At 40.3% G+C, this 24,679-nt stretch overlaps 1 protein-coding gene and 1 pseudogene across 4 annotated transcripts in view; both read left to right on the forward strand.

The window, feature by feature from the left end:
* Positions 1-24,679, forward strand: part of Eda (ectodysplasin A) — a 388,917-nt gene that overhangs the window by 347,189 nt on the left and 17,049 nt on the right. The window lies entirely within an intron of this gene.
* On the forward strand, positions 970-2,262 carry LOC127185675 (tubulin beta-4B chain-like; annotated as a pseudogene).

The following is a 24,679-nucleotide window of genomic DNA, read 5'->3' on the forward strand; positions in this document are numbered from 1 at the left end:
AAAGACCCAACAAAGGAAGAGAATTTCAGATCTATTCTTTATGAACATTGATGCAAAAATATTCAATAAAATACTCTTGAACCTAATTCAAGAACACATCAAAAATATCATTCATCATGACCAAGTAGGCTTCATCCCAGATATGCAGGGATGGTTCAATATACAAAAATCCATCAGTGTAATCCACCATATAAACAAATGGAAAAAAAACACATAATAATTTCCTTAGATGCCGAAAAAGCATTTAACAAAATCTAACACCCGTTCGTGTTTAAAGTCTTGGAGATATCAGGGATACAAGGCACATTCCTTTTTTTTTAAATATTTTATTCAAATTTCAATTTATGTGCATTGGTGTGAGGGTGTCAGATCTTGAAGTTACAGACAGTTGTGAGCTGCCATGTGGGTGCTGGGAATTGAACCCAGGTCCTTTGGAAGAGCAGGCAGTGCTCTTAACCACTGAGCCATCTCTCCAGCCCACAAGGCACATTCCTAAACATAGTAAAGACAATATACAGCAAGCCAATAGCCAATATCAAACTAAAGGGAGAGAAACTGAAATCAGTTCCACTGAAATCAAGTGACAGCACATGCTGGCAAGGATGTGGAGAAAGGGGAACACTCCTCCATTGCTGGTAGCAGTGCAGACTTGGACAACCACTTTGGAAATCAATCAATCTGGCATTTTCTCAGAAAAATTAGGAATAGCTCTACCTCAAGACCCAGGTATCCACTCCTGGATATGTGCTGAAAAGATGCTCCACCATACAACAAGGATATTTGCTCAACTATATTTATAACAGCTTTATTCCTAGAATCTGGAAATAACCCAGATATCCCTCAACAGAAGAATAGATAAAGAAACTGTGGTACATCTACACACTGAATGCTCTTCAACTATTAAAAACCAGGAACTCAAGCACTCTGTGCACCTGCTCCACCCTAAGCGTTCCTCCTTTGCAGCCGCTCCATCAGCAACGAGCATGGCATCCATCCCACCAGCACCTACCACGGAGATAGCGACTTCCAGCTGGAGCGCATTAACGTGTATTACAACGAGGCCACCGGTGGCAAGTATGTGCCCCGCGCCATGCTCGTGGACTTGGAGCCCAGCACCATGGACTCGGTGCACTCGGTCCCTTTGGGCAGATCTTCAGACCTGATAACTTCGTCTTCGGTCAGAGTGAGGCTGGGAACAACTGGGCCAAGGGGCACTACACAGAAGGTGCAGAGCTGGTTTACTCGGTGTTGGACGTTGTGAGGAAGGAAGCCAAGAGCTGTGACTGCCTGCAAGGCTTCCAGCTGACCCATTCCCTCGGTGGGGGGACTGGGTCTGGGATGGGCACCCTCCTTATCAGCAGGATCCGGGAGGAGTACCCAGACCGAATCATGAACACCTTCAGTGTGGTACCTTCCCCCAAGGTGTCGGACACAGTGGTTGAGCCCTACAATGCCACCCTTTCAGTACACCAGCTTGTTGAAAACACAGATGAGACCTATTGCATTGATAACGAAACACTCTGTGACATCTGCTTCAGAACCCTAAAGTTGACCACACCCTCTTATGGTGTCCGCCACCACGAGTGGGGTAACCACTTGCCTGAGATTCCCTGGCCAGCTAAATGCTGACCTTCGGAAGCTGGCTGTAAATATGGTGCCCTTCCCTCGCCTGCACTTCTTCATGCCTGGCTTTGCCCCCTTGGCCAGCCGGGGCAGCCAGCAGTACCGTGCCCTGACGGTTCCTGAGCTCACCCAGCAGATGTTTGATGCCAAGAACATGATGGCTGCCTGTGATCCCCACCATGGGCGCTACTTGACAAGTGGCTGCCATGTTCAGGGGCCGCATGTCTATGAAGGAGGTGGACGAACAGATGTTTAACGTCCAAAACAAGAACAGCAGCTACTTTGTTAAGTGGAGCCCCAACAATGTGAAAACAGCTGTCTGTGACATTCAACCTCGGGGCCTAAAAATGCCCGCCACCTTCATCGGCAATAGCACCGCTACTCAGGAGCTGTTCAAACGCATCTCAGAGCAGTTCACAAGCTATGTTCCGACGCAAGGCCTTCCTGCACTGGTACACTGGTGAGGGCATGGATGAGATGGAGTTCACCGAGGCTGAGAGCAACATGAACGACCTGGTGTCTGAGTACCAGCAGTACCAGGATGCTACGGCTCAGGAGGAGGGAGAGTTTGAGGAGGAGGCTGAGGAGGAGGTGGCCTAGAGCTGTCTTAGCCACTAAAGCATGGGAGGAGTGTGAACTCTTTGTTCATTCACAGCCTGTCTGCTAGCCATGTCCACTGTGCATTTGCTGTCCTGTGTCCTGACATCACTTGTACAGATATCACCATTAAAAGCAATTCATAGTAAAAAAAAAAAAAAAAAAAAAAAAACAAGAACTCATGAAATTTGTAGACGGATGGATGGATCTGGAAGACAGCAGCCTGAGTGAAGCAATTCAGACCCAGAAGGACATGCATGGTATATACTCACTTATAAGCAGATATTAGCCATACAATACAAGATTATCATACTAAAACCCACAGACCTAAAGAAGCTAAGTAACAAGGAGGACCCTAGGAAGGAGGCTTACTTCTCATTCATAAGGGCAAATAGAATAGACACTGGAAGCAGTTGAAGGGAGAGAACAGGACAGGAGCCTTCCATAGATGTCCTCTGAAAGACTCCACCCAGCTGGGGATCAAAGCAGATGCTGAGACTCACAGCCAAACTTTTGGCAGAGCTCAGCGAGTCTTATGGGAGAGTTGGGGGACAGAAGGACCCAGAGGGGACAGGAGCTCCACATCAACAAATCTGGGCCCAGAGGTGCCTGCTGAGACCAATGCACCAACCAAGGACCAGGCATGTAGAAGACCCAGGTCCCTTGCTCAGATGCAGCAGATAGTCAGCTCAGTCTCATAGTAACGGGAACAGGGACTGTCTCCAACATGAACTTTGTTGGCTGCTCTTCGATCACTTCCCCTGGACAGTCAGCGTTGCCATGCCACAGAGGAAAAGGATGCAGGCAGTCCTAAAGAGACTTGGTAGTCTGGGATCAGTTACTAAGGAAGAAGGAGTCCCCCTTTCTGAGGACTAGGGGAGGGGCAGAGTAGGAAGAGGGAGGGAGGGTGAGACAGGGAGGAAATGAGGGTGGAGGTTATGATGGGCATGTAAAGTGAATAGATTAATAAAAAAAAATAAAAGAGGGAGGTTGGCGTGAATTTCCACCACTAGCCAAGAAGCTATTGGTAACTGGTATGTGCTAAGAGAGAGGAGAGGGAAAGTCAGTTTTCTTTAAGGATTGTGGCCCCTGGGTAGTCAACAATGATCTGTTGGAAGGCCACACACCACCCAAGAGTATATGTGCAGCACACATTGTGTTTGATGAGTTTCTTTTCTTTTCTTTTTCAAAAAGCAGGTTGTACCCAGAGAAAGTTGGGGGAGGGGTGAATATGATCACATATACTGTATGAAATTCTCAAAGAACTAAGTTTTTAAATGCAAAAAGGAGTTGGTAGACATTATGAAATAATTTCTAGAGATTTTAAAGATATTTTTCTTTGTCTTCCAATAAAAGAATAAATTATAAAGCTATTAGAAAACTCTCAAACTAGCAAATCAAATCCTGAAAAATATTGACTGTATTATGTGTCATGACCATTTTGTGCTAGGAATGTAAAATTGCTCCAATGATATGAAAAAGTTTAATGGTACATTACATCACCAACTCAAAGGATATAAGTCAAATGATCATCTTAAATGAAAGGCGCTTTAAAAATTCAGCATACTTTTGTGATAATTCTTAGTAATCCCAGAATATCTTGTTCTAATAAGCAGCATAGTGCTTAGAGGCCTTCTCGCTAAAGTTGGGATGCTCGTTGTAACTGCTGATACTCAACATTCTTTTTAATTCCTTTTTAAGATCTATTTTATTTTGTGTATGTGAGTGTTTTCCCTTCATATACGTATGTATATCACATTGATGTCCAGTGCTGTTGAAAGCCAAAAGAGGGCATCAGATCCCCTGGAACTGGAGTTACAGGCAGGTATGAGCCACCATAAAAGTGCTTGAAACTGGACCCAGCTCCTCTGAAAGAGCAGCCAATGCTCTTAACTGCTGAGCTACATTTCCAACCCCTTGAATTTCTTACCAATACAATGAAAGAAGTATAAATATCAGAGTTATATAGACACTCATCACTTACTGATAGATTCTGTAGCTAATAAACACAAGACATCTAACTGAAAAGACATTGTAAGTAGAAATCGCCAAGGCGGCTAGGCCAGGTGTGTCCATTTCTTGTAGTATGAATACAGGATCAGCAAATTATCTGTTCAAACAATAGTTGCGAGTTGAGTGCAGTTGGAAAACCTCAGCTGGAAACAGTTTTTATAGGCACTTAAATCCTTTAAGGCCATTTCAGAGTTATGTATGCCTTGAGATCATGACCCTGAAGAGCAATTTGTATTAGATTAAAAAAAAAAAAGACTTGATTATTTGAGCTTTCTGCTTACTTAGGTTTAAGATGAATGAAGTTTATACAGTAATACATTTTTTTCCAAAGTGATGAGTTTGTATTTATTTAGTGTCCAGAGACTATTTTACCCATTTTCTTCATGCTATCTTGTGTAACCCTTATAACAACGTTGTAAACTAAATGATAGTATCCCCATTCTACAAATGCAGCTGCACTCACCTGCAGGAATGAAATCAATTTTTCAATGTCACACAGCACTTGGTAAGGAGAGGAACTTAAGCCTGAATGTACTTCTATGACTTGAAAGACCATGCCTTTCCCACCACTGGTTTCCATCTATGTGCACAGTCTTGCCTGCAAGTATTTCCTGAAACAAAATTCTGTTAGGTGAGATATGTAAAGAATGGTTACTCCTAAGTATCAAAACAGATCTGCATGCAAAATGTGGCGAGCTCAATAATGAAAACAGAAGGCAAGAAAACACCATGTTGAAGGGTAACTAGGCTGATGTGCCTTATCAGGAAAAAAAAATGAGTGGTTCTTTCTAAACCAAAGTATTGAGCAATACCTCCACCCTAGGGCAGTCACTAAATAACTAGAGTACACTCACACTGAACAGCAGAGCCTCTCCGGTGCTCCCATTGTAAGAATCCAGTAAGTCTCAGGATAAGCCTCATCTGTGATGAAAGTGAAACAACATGCACAGCGGCAAAAGAGCTAGCCATCTTGAATTGCTCTGGACCCAATCTAGAGCTATATTGTAAAAATGTGGTTCTTAGTGGAACCAGTTTGTGGTTTGGCTGCCCAGCAGTTGAGGCTGTATTCCTCAAAGGCGATGCTTACAGAATTACTTCTGGGAACAGCACATGTTACCTACCATCTGGGCTCCTTCAACCCATGGATAGGTTTAACCTGTCTACAGGAAGATAGTGTAGCTTGATTAATTACATCATGTTCCAACAGTAGATTCTCTCTGATTCCTATGCTTTGTTGGGCAATGATAGATTGCCATTATAACCTTTAACAGATTTAATGAATTAACACATCTCAACTACTAAAGCAATCCATTTGATTCATATGCATGCAGCTCAAAATGATTCCTTGAATCTGCTTAACACTTCACATTTCCCCAAATTGTTTTTATTTCTATTGTCTCATCGATCCATGGAACTGAAAGCTTAATAACTCAGATTTTGAACCCAGATAAAGGAGAATAGAGCAATTAGCACTCAGCACTTGACCCAGGTCAGGGGTTTCAACCTCAGCCAGGCATTAGAGTCTCCTCAAGGGCTTTCAGATGTTTTCCTGCCCACCCAGCCACAGACTACTGACAGCATCCAAATCCTCAGGGCAGGAGTCTCTGCAGTGAGAGGTTTTGACTCTCTTCAGGTGATTCAAATGTATAGCCAGATTGGAGACACACTTTCTGAGGTGATGAATTTAATCTGAGTCCCAGGTGACAGGAGCACATCCAAATTGTAGCATCTCAGTGGGAGTCAGGGGCATGGGCTGTGATTTGGAGAGTATCATTCCCTCGAAGGGTTGAATCCTACAACAAAATGTACTCATGAGAAAATGTGTAGAAAATAGAAAAAGAGGAGCCTGAAGACTAACCTCTGATAGTCATAGTGCTTAAGATTTTTACGTCTGCTAACCTAGCTTGTTGAAAAGGGACCGCATGATTTCATAATAAGAAAAACACACATGACTAATCAGAGGCCTTTGTGGAAAGAACTGTGCATGTATCTAAGGGGATCAATGGGCATAATTTATTTAGCTTTCAAAATGCCTCTAACTGAAGTTCCTTAGCAAAGGTTATTATACTTTAAGTTGTGTCGCCATACACCATGAAGTCAGAGGGGCTGTCCCATGAAGAGGGCTTTAAAGGCAGGGATAACAGGTAAGGATGAATGCATAGCTTTCTAGATTGAGACACATGAACAGTAGAGTCTTGTAATCTGTTCCAGATTTTATTTAACATTTTATGTACAGCTGGGTGAAAGACTGCAGGAAAATCTTTAACAAACTCATTCAGAGCTCTGCCACTTCTTGCTGTGTGACCCCTGGCAAGTCTCCTAACCTCTCTTGTTCTATTTCCTCCTCATCTGTAAAATAGTGGAACTGGATATAAAAGTCTCCTAGAAATTCTATACATTAGCTTATCTTAGCTCCTCCCTCTGTGTCTACAATGAAAGCAACACATAATCAACTTCTGTAGTTGATTAGAGCAACGTTAGGGAGTGACTATTACAGGGTCAAGGACCAGAAAAAGCATTTGTTATACAGAATTATTCACTATATGCAATTCATTGTAACCAGATTGCCCAAGAACTGTTTCTGCCAGCCATCTGCTAGAACATAAAAATAGCTTTTTTTATATAGGACCATCCTTTATAATTGGATTTAACGTGTACCACTGATTTCTTTAACAATAAATTTATAAATCTCTTATATAGCATTTTATAGTTGAGGCTTGTGAAACATTAGAGGAAAAACTTATCTAGTCCCTGTCTGCATTCAAGAGAATTGTACATAGGTGAAATGGTTCACCCAAGGTCAGAGAACAAAAAACAAAAACAAAAACAAAACAAAAAAAATCACTATAGCACTAGATCTCTGGACAACATGCTCATTTCTCTTCACCTTCTCCCTATACTTAGTTCCAAAGCAATAAGAAATGTGGCTTTAGAAAAAGTTGAGTCCTCAGGCCAGACTTATTTTGAAGCTATTTTGACCACCCTTTTAGCTAGGTACATGGTTTCATAATGATGGTAATGACAAATGAACATGAAGATTATAGTTATGAGTGCTTAGATGTTACTTTATATGCTGTGCATTATCTCATCATTTCTATTGAGGTAGATGCTATTTTTGAGAATTTCCTATATGCAAAATATATTACATCATCTCCATCCGTCTCTTCCTCTTTCAACTCCTGTGTCCCTCTACTCTCTCCCTCAAATTCATGACCTCCTATTCTTTAATTATTGATATGTGTGTGTGTGTGTGTGTGTGTGTGTGTGTGTGTGTGTGTACACATGTATGTGTGTAATCTACTGAGTCCATTTAGTGTTTATATGTATATGTATTGAAGGCTGACCACTTGGTATTTGATAACCTCTGGAGGGAATACCTCTGGAGAACAGCAATTCTCCCTCTCTCAGTAGCCATTAATTGTGCGTACCTCTTCCTCTAGAGTTGGAGCCTTGTGAGATTCTGCCCATCCATATTTTCATGTCAACTGACGTCATTATTCAGATCTTGTCTAGGCAATCATACTATCGAGACTGAATGTGTATAGCTTCACTATCAGATATAAAAGACACTATCTCTGGCTCTTACAACCTTACTGCCCCCTCTTCCAAAATGCTCCCTGAAGGGTTGTATTGTAGATGTATCATTTGGGGTTAGACATTAGTCTGTTGCTTTCTATGTTTTGACCAGTTATAGGTTCATTTACTGGTCTCCATCTGCTTCAAAGAGAAGGTTCTTTGGTGAGGAATAAAAATGACACTTATCGCTGGGTATAAGTAATTAGAATGCAGTTACAATTACACTGGTTTAAGAAAGTGGTAGTAGATTCTCCCTTAGGATCCATGACCTTGCTAGCTACAGGTTGTTGTCTAGGTTTACATTACTGGGCATGAACTACCACCTATAAAGTGGACCTTAAATTCAATTGAACAGCTGTTGGTTACCCCCAAGATACAAGTGCCACTATTGTGCCACTTGGAAGATCTTGTTAGGTGGATCATTATTGTGGTTCATGGGCTTTATACAGATATTACTATCATTAATGTTTTAAGTATAACTAATTCAAAGAGATAAAGTATTGCCCAACATCATACTAGTATTGAATGTTAGAGCTAGAATTCAAACCTGGTTCAGAAAGTATAACAAGGCTCATGATCTTTCTACATCCAATATTCCCAAAGAATATAAGCCAGAGAATTAACTCAACAAAAGATAGACAATTCTTGGGAAATGTTTCTTGGCCAAAAAAGTAAATGTTGTATATTGATATTGTCTTTGTAAAGTCCCATTTCCCACTACTGAATTTATTGAAAAATTAAGAAGTCTTCAGTTGAAAAAAAAATCTATTTTTTTAAATACTGTGTTTCTTAAACTTTTTAACCAGGCATTTTCCCAAGAATATCTGTTAATATCACACATCTCTCCTATTCCCTATAATGGGAGACTACAAAAGGTATAGAGCTTGGGAGATAAAAACAGGAGGATCAGGGTTTCAAAGGCAACCTCAACTACATGAGAGAGACCCTGTCTCAAGATGCCAAAAGAAGGGTGACACAGCAGTAACTCAACAAAGTGCTTATTGCACAAGCCTGAGGTCCTGAGTGTGGATCCCTAGCACCTACATAAAGTCTGGATATGGTAATACAAGATGGTAATCTTGGCACTCCAGAGGTGGAGACAACAAGATCCCTGGGGATCACTGACCAGCCAGCCTAACACCGTCAGCAAGCCCCAGGCACCAGTGAGAGACCCTGTAGCAAAAATCAAAATGGGGCCGGCAAGATGATTCAGCAAGTAAACACACCTATCACCAAGCCTGACAACCTGAGTCGGTCCCTGGGACTCATGTAGTAGAAAAAATGACAGATATCTACAAATTATCATCTAACCTCCACATAAATGCTTTGGCACGCATAGCCCCATGCTTATTCAAGCAGTGTCTCCCACACAGAGGACTTCAAGCAATAAATAAATGTAATAAAAAAAAAGAAAAGCATGGTGGACAGCTCCTCAATAATGACTCTGAGGTTGGCCTGTGGAGTCTACACACAGCTGTATATATGTGCCGACACCTGAATGTACTCACATACATTCAAGCACGAACACACAAAAATATTTAAGGCTGTACTATACTGCACTACTTCTCAGTTCATCGTCATAGATTGTTTCTTAAGCCTAGCTTTTTCCACCTTAACCACTTGTGACCAAAGACCCACTGTTGCAGAATGTTTGCTTAGCAGGAGCATGTGCTTGTCACTTTGGGCATGTCTTTGATAACGTGAACAAACCTATCCCTTATGGAACTTTAAGGCACTATTAAACTTCTGAACTGTCAGCAGTTAGTGGGACTGGTTTACTGTCGCCCTAACCACAGTAATATTTTTTGACTCTTTCCCAAACCAAGACAGAAGTGAGCCAGAAAATTTCATAGCTGCTAATAACTTAAGTCATGTTTGTGGAGCCTGAAACCCAGATATGGGCTTTAACGCATAAAAAGGAAATTGTTGGATGAAGACTGCAAACCTTCTCACATCAGAAATACTTGAGACTGGACTGGGAGGGAATGGGATGGGATCAACTTGCACGGCGCTACCTTTTCTGGCCCTTTCGCTCATGCTCAGAGCAGATGTTGGAATCATAATCTGGGTTCTGAACATGGACATTCCATATGGTTTTCATTCACAATTCTCACTCTTCTTTGAAGCTAATGGCTTCCATCTTCTACAAATGTATTGGGCTTGCCACACTTATTTGTGCGCTCTCTGGTTGTAATTCTAATTGTGTAAAGTATAATATTAAAGAAACTCTTAATATTTCAAGATCTAAAGACATAAACTATGTTGATATTTGTTGCTTGTTTGATTTTTGTGACACTAGGGATTGACCCTAGGCTAGCACTCTACAACTGAACTATATACTCAGCCCTCTGCTTTTAAATGAGAAATATCTAGTTCTATACCTGCTCATCTGCTATCCATTCCCTTTTTTCTTATCTCTTTACTTCCTGGTATTGAAGAAATTTTGGTCATGTCTAGTCCCTACATAAAGAGAAGAAAGCATGTGTACTACCTGTTCAACCAACAAATAATTATATGAACGTATATTGAGTACTTATTCCACGTATATCACTTTCAATTATTTACACTGAAAACCCCCCCTCTATAATTGATACAATTGTGACAATTGTACAAATGGCACTTTTGGAAATTATTTGTCAATATACTTGGTATGACTGATTCAGTGTAATGGAAGGTGAACTAAGTTGGAGTCTGAAGAATCTTGGTTCACATCCCTAATTACCACCTCCTTCAGCCATTCATTTGCTCATCAAACAAACACTCTTGAACCCCTATTATAAAGTGAAGTGCTTTAGAAACTTAAGACATGGAGGTAAACAATTCGCAGCCCTTACCCTCAAGGAATTAACAATATTGTAAGAAAAAACAAACACATAATAAAATATTACAATTTGAGGGTTGAAGAGATGGTTTGGTGGCTAAGAGTGCTAGCTGCTCTTCCAGAGGACCAGGGTTCAATTCTAAGCATACACATGGCAGCTCACATCTATTCATAACTCCAGTTCCAGGGCATCTGACATACCACATACATAAAGGCAAAACGCAAGTGCACATAAAATTTTTAAAATAATTTTTAAAAGGTTATAATTTGATAAATGTATAGTACATTATGGAATACACAAAAACTGATGTCTAAGAGGCCTCCTAAAGGATGAATAGGCACTGAAAAAAAATTGGAGTTTAAGAAGGGCATTTCACATCGGGCATGGTGGTGCACGGGAGGCAGAGGCAGGTGGATCACTGTGAGTTCGAGGCCAGCCTGGTCTACAAAGTGACTCCAGAACAGCCAAGGCTACACAGAGAAACCATGTCTATAAAAAAAAATAAGGGCATTTCAGGCACAAATGATGAACAAAATAAAGATACAGAGGCTAAACGTATTATATGCTGTGGGCGTAATGTTAAGATCCATGCTGAATTACATGTAGCATGGTTTTACTTTTAAACCAGTAGACAGTTTATTAACATATTTTTATGATTATAATCTATTTTTGGGAGAGCCATGATCCACAGAAAACTGAACAGAAACAGAGTTCCTACATATTCTATCTCTTCCTTTCCTTGGCAACCATTCATACTTTGCTCATAGTTTACCCTTTCTAGAATGCCATGTGGTACTACATATACTTTTCAACCTGGCTTTTTTCTTACTTAATGATATGTGTTTACATTTTCTCTGAATCGGTATATGGCTTGAAAGCTCATTTCTTATTATTGCTGGGCAATATTTCATTGTATTGATATATAACAATTTGTTTATCCAATCATTTACTAAATAACATCTTAGTTGCTTACAGTTTGTACCAAATATATATAATGTTGATAAAAGGCATCTGTATGCAAGTTGCAAGTTGTGTGATCACACATTTCTAGCTCTTTTGAGTAAATATTTAGGAGTGTGGTTTCTCAGTCCATTTCTACAGAATTGTCAAATTGTTCTCCCAAATATGCCACCTTTGCATTCCCACCAGCATTGCGATGGAAGTTCCTGTTGCTTCATACTCGATCCCGAATTCGATATCAGCGTTTTTCTTTTAGCTATTTGTGTACTGCTCTCTCATCATATTAAAATACAATTTTCATCATGGCAAATAGTATCTTTTCCCCATCTTAATATCTTCTGTTGTTACGTGTCTACTCATATATTTTTCCCATTTTTTAATTTGATTCTTTCCCAAGTGTTAGGTTTTCTGTTTAGACATTTGCCAGTTTCTTAATTGGGCTGTTTTCTTCTTTGGTTTCAAGTCTTTAGTTTCAAATATCTTTTGGATAAAAGTAGTTTATAAGGTATGTGTTTGTGCAAATATTTTTTCTGCGTCTTTTTATTTGTTTTGTTTTATTGTTTTGTTTTGCTTTTCAAGATAAGGTTTCTCTGTGTAGCCCTGGCTGTTCTGGCTCACTTTGTAGACCAGGTTGGCCTTGAACTCACAGAGATCTGCCTGCCTCTGCCTCCCTGAGTGCTGGGATTAAAGGTGTGAGCCCCCCATCATGCCCTGTATCCACAGTTCACTTATTGGTGCCATTCTCTGAACAGGTTTTAATTTTAAGGAAATCTAACTTGACTTTTTTTTCTCAAGTTGTACATCTGGTTTTCTATCTAAAAACTCACTACAAAGGCCAAAGTTGACTAGAGATCTACTATGTTGTCTCATGAGGTTTTTTTTTTTTTTTTTTTTTTTTTTTTTTTTTAGGCATTGAGAATTCTTGTAATTTTTATTTATTTATTTATTTATTTTAATTAATTTATTCTTGTTACATCTCAATGTTTATCCCATCCCTTGTATCCTCCCATTCCTTCCCCCCCCCCCATTTTCCCATTATTCCCCTCCCCTATGACTGTTCCTGAGGGGGATTACCTCCCCCTGTATATTCTCATAGGGTATCAAGTCTCTTCTTGGCTACTTGCTGTCCTTCCTCTGAGTGCCACCAGGTCTCCCCCTCCAGGGGACATGGTCAAATGTGAGGCACCAGAGTACGTGAGAAAGTCATACCCCACTCTCCACTCAACTGTGGAGAATATTCTGACCATTGGCTAGATCTGGGAAGGGGTTTAAAGTTTACCTCCTGTATTGTCCTTGGCTGGTGCCTTAGTTTATTTAAAGTTTGAATCTTTGACCCCTTTTGAGTTAATTTTGTGAAAGGCATAAAGTCTGTGTCTAGACTCACTTGTCTGCATGTAGATGCCCAGATGTTCTACCACCATGTATGAAAATCACTATCATTTTTCTGTTGAGTTTCCTTTTCTCCTTTGTCAAAGATCAGTTGATTCTATTTTTAGGTATGTTTCTATTCTATGTGTTCTATTTCACTAATCTGTATCTGCTATTTCACCAGTACAACACTGGTTTGATTGCTATAGCTTTATAGTAAATTCTGAATCAAAGAATGGCAGTTCTCCAACTTTGTTTTTATTCTACAATATCATATTTGATATTCTATATCCATTACCTTTCTATATAAACATTGGATTCAGTTTGTTAATATCTACAAAGTAACGTCTTAAGATTTTAAGGAGTATTGCATTTAATCTATAGGTTAGGTTTGGAAGGAGTGACATTTCTGCAATATTATGTTCTTTTCCACGAACATGGGATATCTTTCCATTTAGATGTTTATTTCTTACAGCAAATTTTTGTATCTTTTCTCATATGAATACTTATACTTTGTTAAATCTATACCTAAATACCACCACTCTTCTCTCCCCCCCCTCTCTCTCTTTCATTTTAAGTGCTGTAATCTTTTTTTTTTTTTTTTTTTTGCTTTAAAAATGTAGGCTTTATTTTCTGTGGCAAAAGGAGATGGTCAGCTTAGAATTAGAATCTCGTCCCTGAAGGGATAATGGATTGCATATTTATTTATTATTTAATTAATTTATACAGATTACAACTCAATTGTTATCCCATCACTTGTATCCTCCTGTTCCTCCCTCCCCCCTGCTTTCACCCTATTCCCCTCCCCTAGGTCTATGACTGAGGGGGACCTCCTCCCCACTATTTCAGTGGTTCATTAATGATATGTCGGAAAGAATTTGACTTCTACATATTAGACTTTAACTGTGAAACATTATGTTCATTGTTGTTTAGTTACCAGAATAACTGCTGAATTATAGTGTAAAGGACAGCCTTTACTTGTTCTTGCTTCTCAGGGGATAACATCTAGTTTTCTCATTATGATATATAGGATTTCTTATGGAAGTTTTAATCAAAGTGAGGAAATGCCCTGTTGGGTGAAATTTTTTCATCATAAAGGATGTGAAATGTTATTTAAGATATTTTCTATATCTATTGCTATGACTGCTTTTTCTTCTTTAGCTTATTGATATAAGATAGATTGATTTATTTTTAGTTTAATCCAAACTTACATATCAGAGATAAATCCTTTCTGGTTGTTGTCTCAGTCCATTTTCTGTTGTTGTAATAAAATACCTAAAGATATAAATTGTGTTTTAAAAACTTACAGAAGCTTATTTGTTTTTGAGTCAGTGTTGGCATATATACTGGTGGTTAGCTTTTGTCAACTTGACACAAACTGGAGTCACCTGGAAATAGAGCATCCCACAAGCCAGGAAGCCCTGCTGTCACCTCCTCCTTCTCCTCTCCCTCCTCCTCCTTTTTCTCCTCCTTCTTCTTCCTCTTCCTCCTATTTCTTATTCTTCTCCTCTTCCCTATCCTCCTTCTCCCACTCCGCCTCCTCTTCATTTTCTTTTTCCTTTCCCTTCCTCCTTTGCCCCCTCCTCCTCCACATTCTTCTTCCCTGTATTGACTTCTGTGATAGACTGTGATTGGGATGTGTAAGCCAAGTAAATAAACCCTTCCCTTCTCAAGCTGTTTTTGATCAGTGTTTTCTCACAGCAACAGAGAAACTAACTGGAATAGTATTCACAGAGAGTATGCTCTTGGTGTAAAGAACCTGACCATGTGGCTTTTATGCCTTGGGATATTATGTGGGTGGAAGGTAGAGAAATTTGGAACTTTCAGCTAGAAAAACCATTGAGTGCTCATAGCTTAATGAACTGTTCTGGGAATTTGGAAGATACTGCTAAGAGAAATACAGGTGATGGAGGTCTGGCTTGTGAAGTTTCAGAGAGAAGCAAAGACCCTTAGCATGGCTGTTCATGTGATGTTTTGGATTAAGAATCTGTGGAGGTAACAGCTTTGCATAACTGGGAACAACATCTATATTTCACGCCCTGCATAAAAATGAACTCGAAGTGGATCTGGGAATCTCAATGTAATACCCAAAACTCTGAAATTGCTAGAACACGTAGTGTACACAACAAGACATAGGCATGTATACAGGCTTTCTGAATAAGACACTGTTTACTCAGAAAATAAGGCTAACAATTGACAAATGGGACCTTATTAAGTTAAAAAAACAAATTTGTTTATTTTTTATTTATTGGTTTCGAGTCAGGGTTTCTCTGTGTACTCTTCCCTGTCCTGGACTTGCTTTGTAGACCAGGCTGACCTCGAACTCACAGAAATCTGCCTGCCTCTGCCTCCCCAAGTACTGGGATTACAAGTGTGCACTACCATGCCCAGATTTAAAAGATTTTTTAAAGTGTTCAACATCTCTAGCCATCAGGTAAAATGCAAATTAAAATCCACTCTGAAAGTCCATCTAACCCCAGTTATAGTGGTCTTTAAGAGGAAAATAAGTGATGGCAACAAATACTTAGTGAGGATATGGGGAAGGAGACTATTTGTGGGAGTGTAACCTTTTACAGTTGCTATGGAAATCAGCATGTATGTTCCTCGATAAAGCTAGAAATGAGCCAGGCATAGTGGCACTCACCTTTAATCCCAGTACTCAGAGAGGCAGAGGCAGGCAGATTGCTGTGAGTTCAAGGCCAGCCAGGTCTACAAACTAAGTCCAGGACAACCAGGGTTACACAGAGAAACCCTGTCTTGAAAAAACTAATTAGGAAAGGAAAGAGGAGGGAGGGAGGGAGGGAGGGGGAGAGAGAGAGAGAGAGAGAGAGAGAGAGAGAGAGAGAGAGAGAGAGAGCTAGAAATGGATCTGCTACATGACACAGCTATACCATAACTACACCATTCCTAGATGTATGCCCAAATGACTCTATATTCTATGACAGAAATACCTGCACATCTACGTCCATTCACAAAAGCTAGGGAAACAAATGTGACTCCTTCACAAAAGCTAGGAAAACAAATCAGCCTACACACTGTGTTAGTTGCTTTTTTGACTTGACACAAGCTGGAGCTATTTGCGAAGAGAACATATCAATCGAGAAAATGCTTCCAACCAGAGTGACCTATGGCATCATTTTCTAGATTAATGATGAAAATGGACCAATTTTATGGCAGGGCAGTGCTACCCCTGAACAGGTTGTCCTGAACTATATAAGAAATCAGACTAAGCCAACCCATTAGCAACAAGCCAGTAAAGAGCATTTTCTATGCCCTCTGCTTCCGTTCCTGCCTTCAGCTTCCTGCATTGAGTTCCTGCCCAGATTTCCCTTAGTGATGAAGTATGACCTGAGACTTGTAAGCTGAAATAAATCCTTTACTCCCCATGTTGCTTTTGATTGTAGCATTTTATTATAGCAATAGGAACACTAAATAAGGCATGTGTCCATCAACTGATAAAGGAATAATGAAAAGTTGTGTTACAGTTGCACAGTGGAATTCTCCATTAACACTAAAATATGAAGTTAAGAATTTTTAAGGAAAATGGATGGAATTGGAAAAGTTATACTCTGGGGAGGCCTAGAAAGATAAACACTGCATGTTCCCTCTCATATGTAGATAATAATTTCAAAATCTTAGAATTTTGTGTTTAACTTAAAATATCTACAGAGTGCAGGAGGTTATATATGAGTTGGGTGAAAGAGGTTTGAATTGGGCAAACAGTAGAACTCATGGAAAATGAAAGTGAGCAGGGACAACGAGGGTGGTAAGGTGGTTGAAAAGGATAACTGACAGGAGGAGGTGGAGACAGAGGGTTTAACCAAAACTAAGGCTATAAGACGGCATATGGACACCTCCCTATGAGTTGATGATGAAGAAGGTCACACAGGACCGCTAACCATAGGCTATTGCCATCATCCTTGGTGGTCCACCAGAACTACACAATAAGGCTCTGTAGCTGAAGACATCACATACCTTGGCTACATGAGGAAAAAAAAAATCGAGCTGGACCTTAACTGGAAGCTCCCTCCCTATTGGCTAACATATATTATGCCAGAAAATGCAGTGCGGGCTTCTGGGGGAGAAAACTCATCAATACTTTCACCCATATGTGGACCTTGTGTCCTACAATACCACATATCCACCCCATATCCACCAAGACGTGTCCAGTGGTGCAATAGTGAATGAGTTACAAGGTTAACTAACCACTCTGCTAAATTTGAAACCCATTCATGTCTGGTGCTATAAACCTGGTTTGTTTTTTTTTTTAACTCATGGAGTTTTCTAATGTTGTTTTGCTAAATGAACATAGCATCAAACCACTTTCTAAATATTTATATTTATATTTTTACCCATACACACATGGTATTCTCAGCCTTGATTAGAGAAATTTCTCTTTATAATGCAGTGAGTGAAGACTCATGGCTGAGAAAAAGTGCCTGCTGAGTGGTCAGGCCTAAATACTACCACCTCTTTGAACAGGGAGCATCATGACCCAAGGGTGGAAAGAATATAAGGACCAGATAATAAGGAGAAGGCCTGTGAAATGCTACCCTCTGGGCATGACATAGTCATTGCATTTGTGAACTCAGAGCAGCTATATGTAGGAACCAGGCCCGACTGGGCTGCCTACCTGTCTTGCTGTTTCATGTCCTGTTTCTAGCAGCTTCCATGTCTGTGTTTATCTTGGTTAGCTAGTCATGTTTACTGCTTTAAGAACGCGCCCCTCCCTTCCTCGAGACTTTTCCTCCTGTGTGCAATCACCTCTTGAGTGATTTTACCTGGGAGGAGGATTCCTGTTTTGCTGCCTATAAGAAGGCTCTTTGGAACTCTGAAGGAGAATAATAAACCGCTGCCGCGGCTGCTGCTGCAGCTGCTGTTCTCTTAGCACGAAGGACCCGCTGTGTTATTGTGTATGTGTGTGCGTGTGTGTGCATGAGTTAAATCCGCAGTCCCTTGCCCTCAACTTGGTACCGCGGTGGCGGGGGCGCCACAACTATAGTTGCCTACACTGGAACTGCACAAGACTGAGTCTGTCAGCAGTCAGTCATGAGGGAGAGCAGCACATGGGGCTCACTGTTCCCTGGGAAGGTATTGGCAATTTCCCAAAGGCTCAGGAAAGGGACTTGTTGTCTCCAGTTGTGTAGTCACTGAGGAACCCACTATGCTCCAATGGATAATTCAATATCCACAGCCACATGGACAGCCCTGGCTATCATTTGTTTCATAGATCCATAAGCTATAACTATAAGATATATTTATTATTTTTTTAAAGATTTATTTATTATTATGTATACAGTGCTCTGCTTGCATGTACACCTGCACACCAGAAGAGGGCATTAGATCACATTATAGATGGTTGTGAGCCACCATGTGGTTGCTGGGAATTGAACTTAGGGTCTCTGGAAGAGCTGTCAGTGCTCTTAACGTCTGAGCCATCTCTCCAGCCCCATTTGCTATTATTATTTTGAACAAAAATGTTATCTACTAAGTCGAGAATAAATAAAATGTTTTAAGGCATGTTACTTCCTGAAATTTATTATTGTTTAGCTTTTAAAAACAAAACATTCGGGAGGCAGAGGCAGGTGGATCTCTGTGAGTTTGAGGCCAGCCTGGTCTACAGAGCGAGTTCCAGGACAGCCACGGATACACAAAGAAACCCTGTCTTGAAAAACCAAAAATAAAATAAAATAAAATTTAACTACATCATTTTTCCCTTGTCTTTTCTCCCTCTAACCCCTCCCTGTATCTCCTTACCTTGCTTGCTTCCTTCCAAACTCATGGCCTTTTCTTTAGTTGTTATTGTTACATATGTAAACACTTAAATATGTCAATGTAACCTACCGAGTCCATTTAGTGTTGCCTGTATGTATATGATTTCAAGGGTGACCACTTGGTCTTGGATAACCAACTAGGGGGCTCATCCCTGGGAAGGACTGTTTCTCACCCTCTCAGAAGTTATTACTTACCTGTATTTCTTTGAGTAAGATGAGATTTCCTCTTCCATGTGCATGTGTATTGGTGTGGTACTTCTTCAGATCTCATTTCTTTATCTTCCTTTATCTGTTCTCTAACTCACTTCCTTTCTTTATGTAGATCCAAACTTCTGACCTGTGTCATACTCCTCCTCTGTTAACATTTCTTCTAAGGTAGATACACTAGGAACAAACTCCTCGATTTTTTATTATTTAAAGAATCTATTTCTCCTTTTTTCATTTTTCATTTACTGTAATTTATTCAGATTACATCTCGATTGTTATCCCCTCACTTGTATCCTCCCGTTCCCACTCTCCCTCCCTCTTCTGCCCTATTCCCCTCCCCTAGACCTCTGACAGAAGGGGACCTCCTGCCCCACAGTCTGACCACAGCCTATCAGGTCTCATCCTGGTAGCCTGCTTCCCCTTTCTCTGAGTGCCACCAGGCCTCCCCACCAAGGGGAAGTGGTCAAATAGGGGGCACCAGAGTTCATGTCAGAGGCAGTCCCTGCTCCCTACAACCATGGAGAATGAGCTGTCCATTGGCTAAATATGAATGGGGGTTATGGGATACAAAAGTCCAGCTTGTTGGTTTTATTTCATTGATCCTAAGTCTCGAATAAAGATAAAAGAGTGTAGTGTTCCCTAGTGGAGCAGATGGAGAATGAGAAGGAAACTCGCTTGCCTTATGGTCATTTTGTGGTTGGCTGTGTATTAACCCCGGTTCTATCATAAGGCACTCTTTTCCTAGTGGCAAAAAATCAGACTGTCTGCACTGTCTCATCTCCATTTTACTTTTATCAAAGCAGTCTGAACTACTTTACAGTTGCCTGTCCAACTCTGATATATCTGTGGGGTTTTGCCTGTACAAAGTATGATGATTACAAATAGGAGTATGGGAAGATATAGAAATGTTGGTTCTCATCATGAAACCAATATGTGATAATAGTAGTACTCTGAATTAGATATAAATAAGATTCTGAAGCATATTCAGAAAACAGATTAGTTGATCAATTTCTTAAAGGTAATAGAATTGAGAAGGAGTTATTGATTTGGTCTCTTCTACCTAGATGCTTCTAGTATGGACAGCTCTAGCTCCCTAGCATTTTCTCTCTAAAAACTGGAAATCTAGAGTAACTTGAGAAAGGGATGGATGTGACATTTATAGAGGCTGGGCTTAGAGGCCCATGTTGGAATTCATAAGAATGATTTACTGGCCATAGTGAGCCATGTTAAAACAAAAAGGGACACTTATATTGTTGAGATGATATATTTGTTAGTGCTTGTAGGAAATGTGATATAATCTAATAACACTCTGAACTGTACTTTTGTGTCCCCGACAAGGGATATGACCACTGTTTACTAAGCGAAGTTCTATGGGATCCCTTCAGTGATCATCAGTTCTCTAAGTGATCTTTATGTTATGGCCGTTTTAAGAAAAAGAAAACTTTAGTTGATTCTTTACCTCACATTGTACAGCCTACTTCCTGCCACATTGATTACAAGTTTAAAACAAGCAAAAGCCACAAAAGAACTAGAAAAAACATAAAAAGATACCTATGTATTGCTTTAGGGGGAGCCTAGTAAGCATGAAAACTGAGGGCAGTACCACATAGATTTAACTACATACTCTTTAATTCATACTCTTTAATTCAACACTAGAATTTCTAATGACACATTTTTTAAATTTTTTGATAAGTGTATAAAATGTACACATGGGAAAACATTATAGCATTGTTTAAAATTATAATAAAAATTCAAAACAACCTAAATGTCCATCAAAGATGATTAATTAAATGCCTCCATATTAACAACAACAATGTAGTTAGGAAGAATAGCAGGGACACAAGACAGGATAATGAGAGTGGTGAATGTGACCAAAATATATTATGCACTATATGAAAATGGCATAATGAAACTATTATGTATAATTTATATATACTAATAAAACATTTTTAAATTAAACAAAAAATTGGTTGAAAGTAAATTTGAAAAAATGTTAATAAACTTAGTGTAAAATATAATTATTTAGATAGAAAAAGGAGAATTAAAGATGTTGCTTAGTGGTAGAATGCCTGCTGTGTTCAAGACCCTGGATTTGATTATCAGCACTGCAAAAACAAACAGGCTTACATACAAAAAGACCACAAACAACATATTATATTTTTTTGTTATGAGCCTAGCCATCTCTCCAGCTTATCAACCATTTTAATTGGACCACATTTTCTAATATATATAGGGAAAGTAGGGCAATCTAAAAGACCTCACTAGCTAACAATTCCAGAAGAGGCACTGAGCTTTGTATTTGTTAGCCTATAAAATCTAGTAGGGTCATTGTTGCCCTGTAGTAGAAAAACTCTAAACTATGTGTGTGTGTCTGTGTGTGTGTGTGTGTGTGTGTGTGTGTGTGTGTGTGTGAATATTTTAGGAACCTTATACTGCGGTAGGTTTCCATATGAGTCTGAACAGGTCTTTAGTGTTAATTACTCTTCCTCATACTCCATCCTCTATCTTGCCTTCCACTCCATTTAACCCTTTCTGCTCCACTATTCCTTCACACATTATACCACAGTAGTCTATCTCTTCTCCCTTAAAGCTCCACCTTGTGCTACCTTTCTAATTCCATAACATTTATAGATATTCCAAATGACACACACATATCTGAAGATTCAAAACTAATACCCGTTGGGTGGACTGTAGTGTCACGCACCTTTAATTGTACCACTTGGGAGGTATTTCTCAGAGTTCAAGGCCAGCCACACCTACATAGTAAGTTCTAGAGCAGTCAAAGTTACATAGAGAGACCCTGCCTCAAAAAAACAAAAACAAAACCAATAGCAACAGCTAGCATCCACAAATGAGGGGGGTAAAGCACAGGACATCTGCCTTTCTGGGTCTGAATTACTTCATTCAGGATGTTTGTTTACCCACAAGTGTCATTCTGTTTTTAATAGCTGAATAGCACTTTGTCATGTAAATGTCCCACATTTTCATTATCCATTTATCAGTTGATGAACATCTAGGTTGTTTCCATTTCTTGGGCTGACCCACTGAATCTAATTTGTGCTTTCCCATTTACTTATGATGTGGCACCATCTACTAGAACATGGTAGACCTGTCGGAGACCACACCCTTAAAGAAAACTGACTCCCTCCTGACACCTGCATGCTGCACTGTTGACTGCCTTGGTCTTCTACAGGTGTTGCATGGAAAAGCACAGCTATAATGAGCTCATGAGTACAGCTGTCGTGTCATCTTCACAAGACACCTGGCTCTTACAGTCTTTTCACAGTCCTCTTCTATGATGGATCTTGAATGTTACAGGGAGGGGGAATATATTAGATAGTTGCCTTAGGGTTACTATTGCTGTGATGAAGCACTATGTCCAAAAGAAGATGGGGAGGAAAGGCTTTATTTGGCTTATGTTTCTATGTCACTGTTCATCATCGAAGGAAATCAGGACAAGAACTCAAAACAGGGTAGGAACCTGGAGGTAGGAGCTAATGCAGAGGTCACAGAGGGGTGCTGCTTACTGGCCGCTCCTCATGGCTTGCTCAGCCTGCTTTCCTGTAGAACCCAGGACCACCAGCCTAGGGATGGCACCACCCACAATGGCTGGGCACTTCAACATCAATCAAAAATTAAGAAAATGTCCTACAGGCTTGCCTACAGCCCAGTCTTACAGAGGCATTTTCTCAGTTGAGACTCCCTCCTCCCATTACTGCAGCTTGTGTCAAGTTGACATAAAACTAGCCAGCACAATAGTTTATGACTGAGCACTCCACTAATACTTATTCCCTGCACTTGTAAGTTTCTGCACAAAACCACTTCTCTGATAGAGTCTGAGAACTGCAGTAATCTACAGTTAAAGAAATAGCAATGTAGAGAGCACTGGGATACTATGTCCATTTAGAAAAAAAAATAGTAGGTAGGTTCACCCATTGGAGCCTATGAGCTCCCCAACCAGAAGTTCTTGCAAGATTTATAGTAGAAATCATTTTTTTTAATTCCTTTTCCCAAATCAGATATAGTGAGGCATGTGACTGTAAATCCCAATGCTTGGGGGATGAAGCAAGAGGACGGCTCTGAGTTCTGAGTTCAAGGCCACTCTGGGACACACGTGAGTTCCAGGCTAGACAGGGTGGACTAGTAAGACCAAAAGTAAGTTCAAAAATGAGCCTAAAAAGAAACAAACAAATGAAACATGTCCCCTTCCCCTTTTAGCACTTGTACATTTAAATAGAACTTGTTTTCTAAAATTTTAATTTTTTTTAACTCAACTAGCAAGCATGACTCCTGGGGTTCCCCTTGAATGAAAAAGAAAAAGAAAGAAAAGATAAAAAGAAAGGAAAAGGAAACATGATTGTTCCTAGGTATGGTGAAGGAGAAAAGTTTTTTGTAGATAAAAAGGAGAGCTTCTGTAGAGGCAGGGACATCTGGGAGAGTCCAGAGTACACCTGAACCTGATCTGGGCCATGTGGGGAGAGAAGAGAGGAGAGCTAGGTGCAGCAGCCAGGAGGGCCAAAGGTACAAAAAAAAAAAGCGGTAACCAAAACAGTTGTATTATATAGGGAAGAGCAGGCCAGTCCCCTGGGCTGGAGAGTTCAAGGTAAGGGGCAGGGTATGCCAGCCAGGAGCACCCTGTAATAGGTAAGGACTGGGAGATGCAAGGAAAACCTGGTGGCCAGGTCCACTTTGATATGTTAAATAGGCACCTCAGCCATTTGTCCTCAGTTTGAAAATTAACACCCCTCATTAGTATTTTTCTATCCAACTTGTAAGTTCTATGATGATGGTGTTCTGGCACTATTTACTGTACTACCTTCCACAGGGATGCTCAGGAAAGACCAGCCGGCTGATGATGGCCAGATTGCCTCAGAATCTATGCAATAGCACTATCCCTTAACTAGCTGAAGTAGCCAAAAAGTAGACCAGGACTAGGCCACATTGACTATGAGGGCAGGGCAGGTGCAGCAGCTATCCTCCTCCTGCTCTTGCCTATGAGGCTGGCTAACTGGCCAATTGTAGCTAGTTGGTGGGGCTGGTCCCTTTCTGTGTAAATCCTACCTTAAACAGCTTTCTTATTCAAGAGCAAGGCCCTTCTCGGGTTACATTGTTGTCTCTTACCCTGTCAGAACCTCTCTACACATTCTCAAGAATGCTTAACGCTGTTTAAAAACAACAACATAAAGGAGCCAGGCATGGCTCATGCCTGCATCCCAGCACTCGGAAGACTGAGGCAGGTGGATTGCAGTTCAAGACCAACCTAGACTACATACACATTTAGACCCTATCTCAAAAAATCAGAGCACAAATAAAGATGACAAAGGGCTAGGAAAAAAGGGGCATATAAAAAGAGACATTCATGATCTTCAATTACTCCACTGAACCACAAACATCTTCTGCACACTGCACACAATTCCTACTCCTACACATTTTGGGGGGGACTCTAAACAGACTTTATTTTTTAAGGGAAATATGCAGCTCTGGAGCACACTTGAGAGCTTCTGGGTTAGACGCTATTAGCTTCCTATGAAACCTGATCTCAGAGGTGAAGATCGTTCTAGACTTTTACAAGAATCCAGTTAGATGAAACACAGAAGCATGATCTGTAAACTGTAGACTGCAGAAATGCTCCTAAGGGCACTGAGAGCAGTTTAGTGCTGTGCAATATTGGCTCCGTGGCAGTTTGGAACAGAGTTTAGGCCTGTGTCTAAAGAAAGTTAGATTCATCCAGAGAAAGAA

This window comes from Acomys russatus, chromosome X (assembly GCF_903995435.1).
Source record: "Acomys russatus chromosome X, mAcoRus1.1, whole genome shotgun sequence".
Taxonomy (NCBI): domain Eukaryota; kingdom Metazoa; phylum Chordata; class Mammalia; order Rodentia; family Muridae; genus Acomys; species Acomys russatus.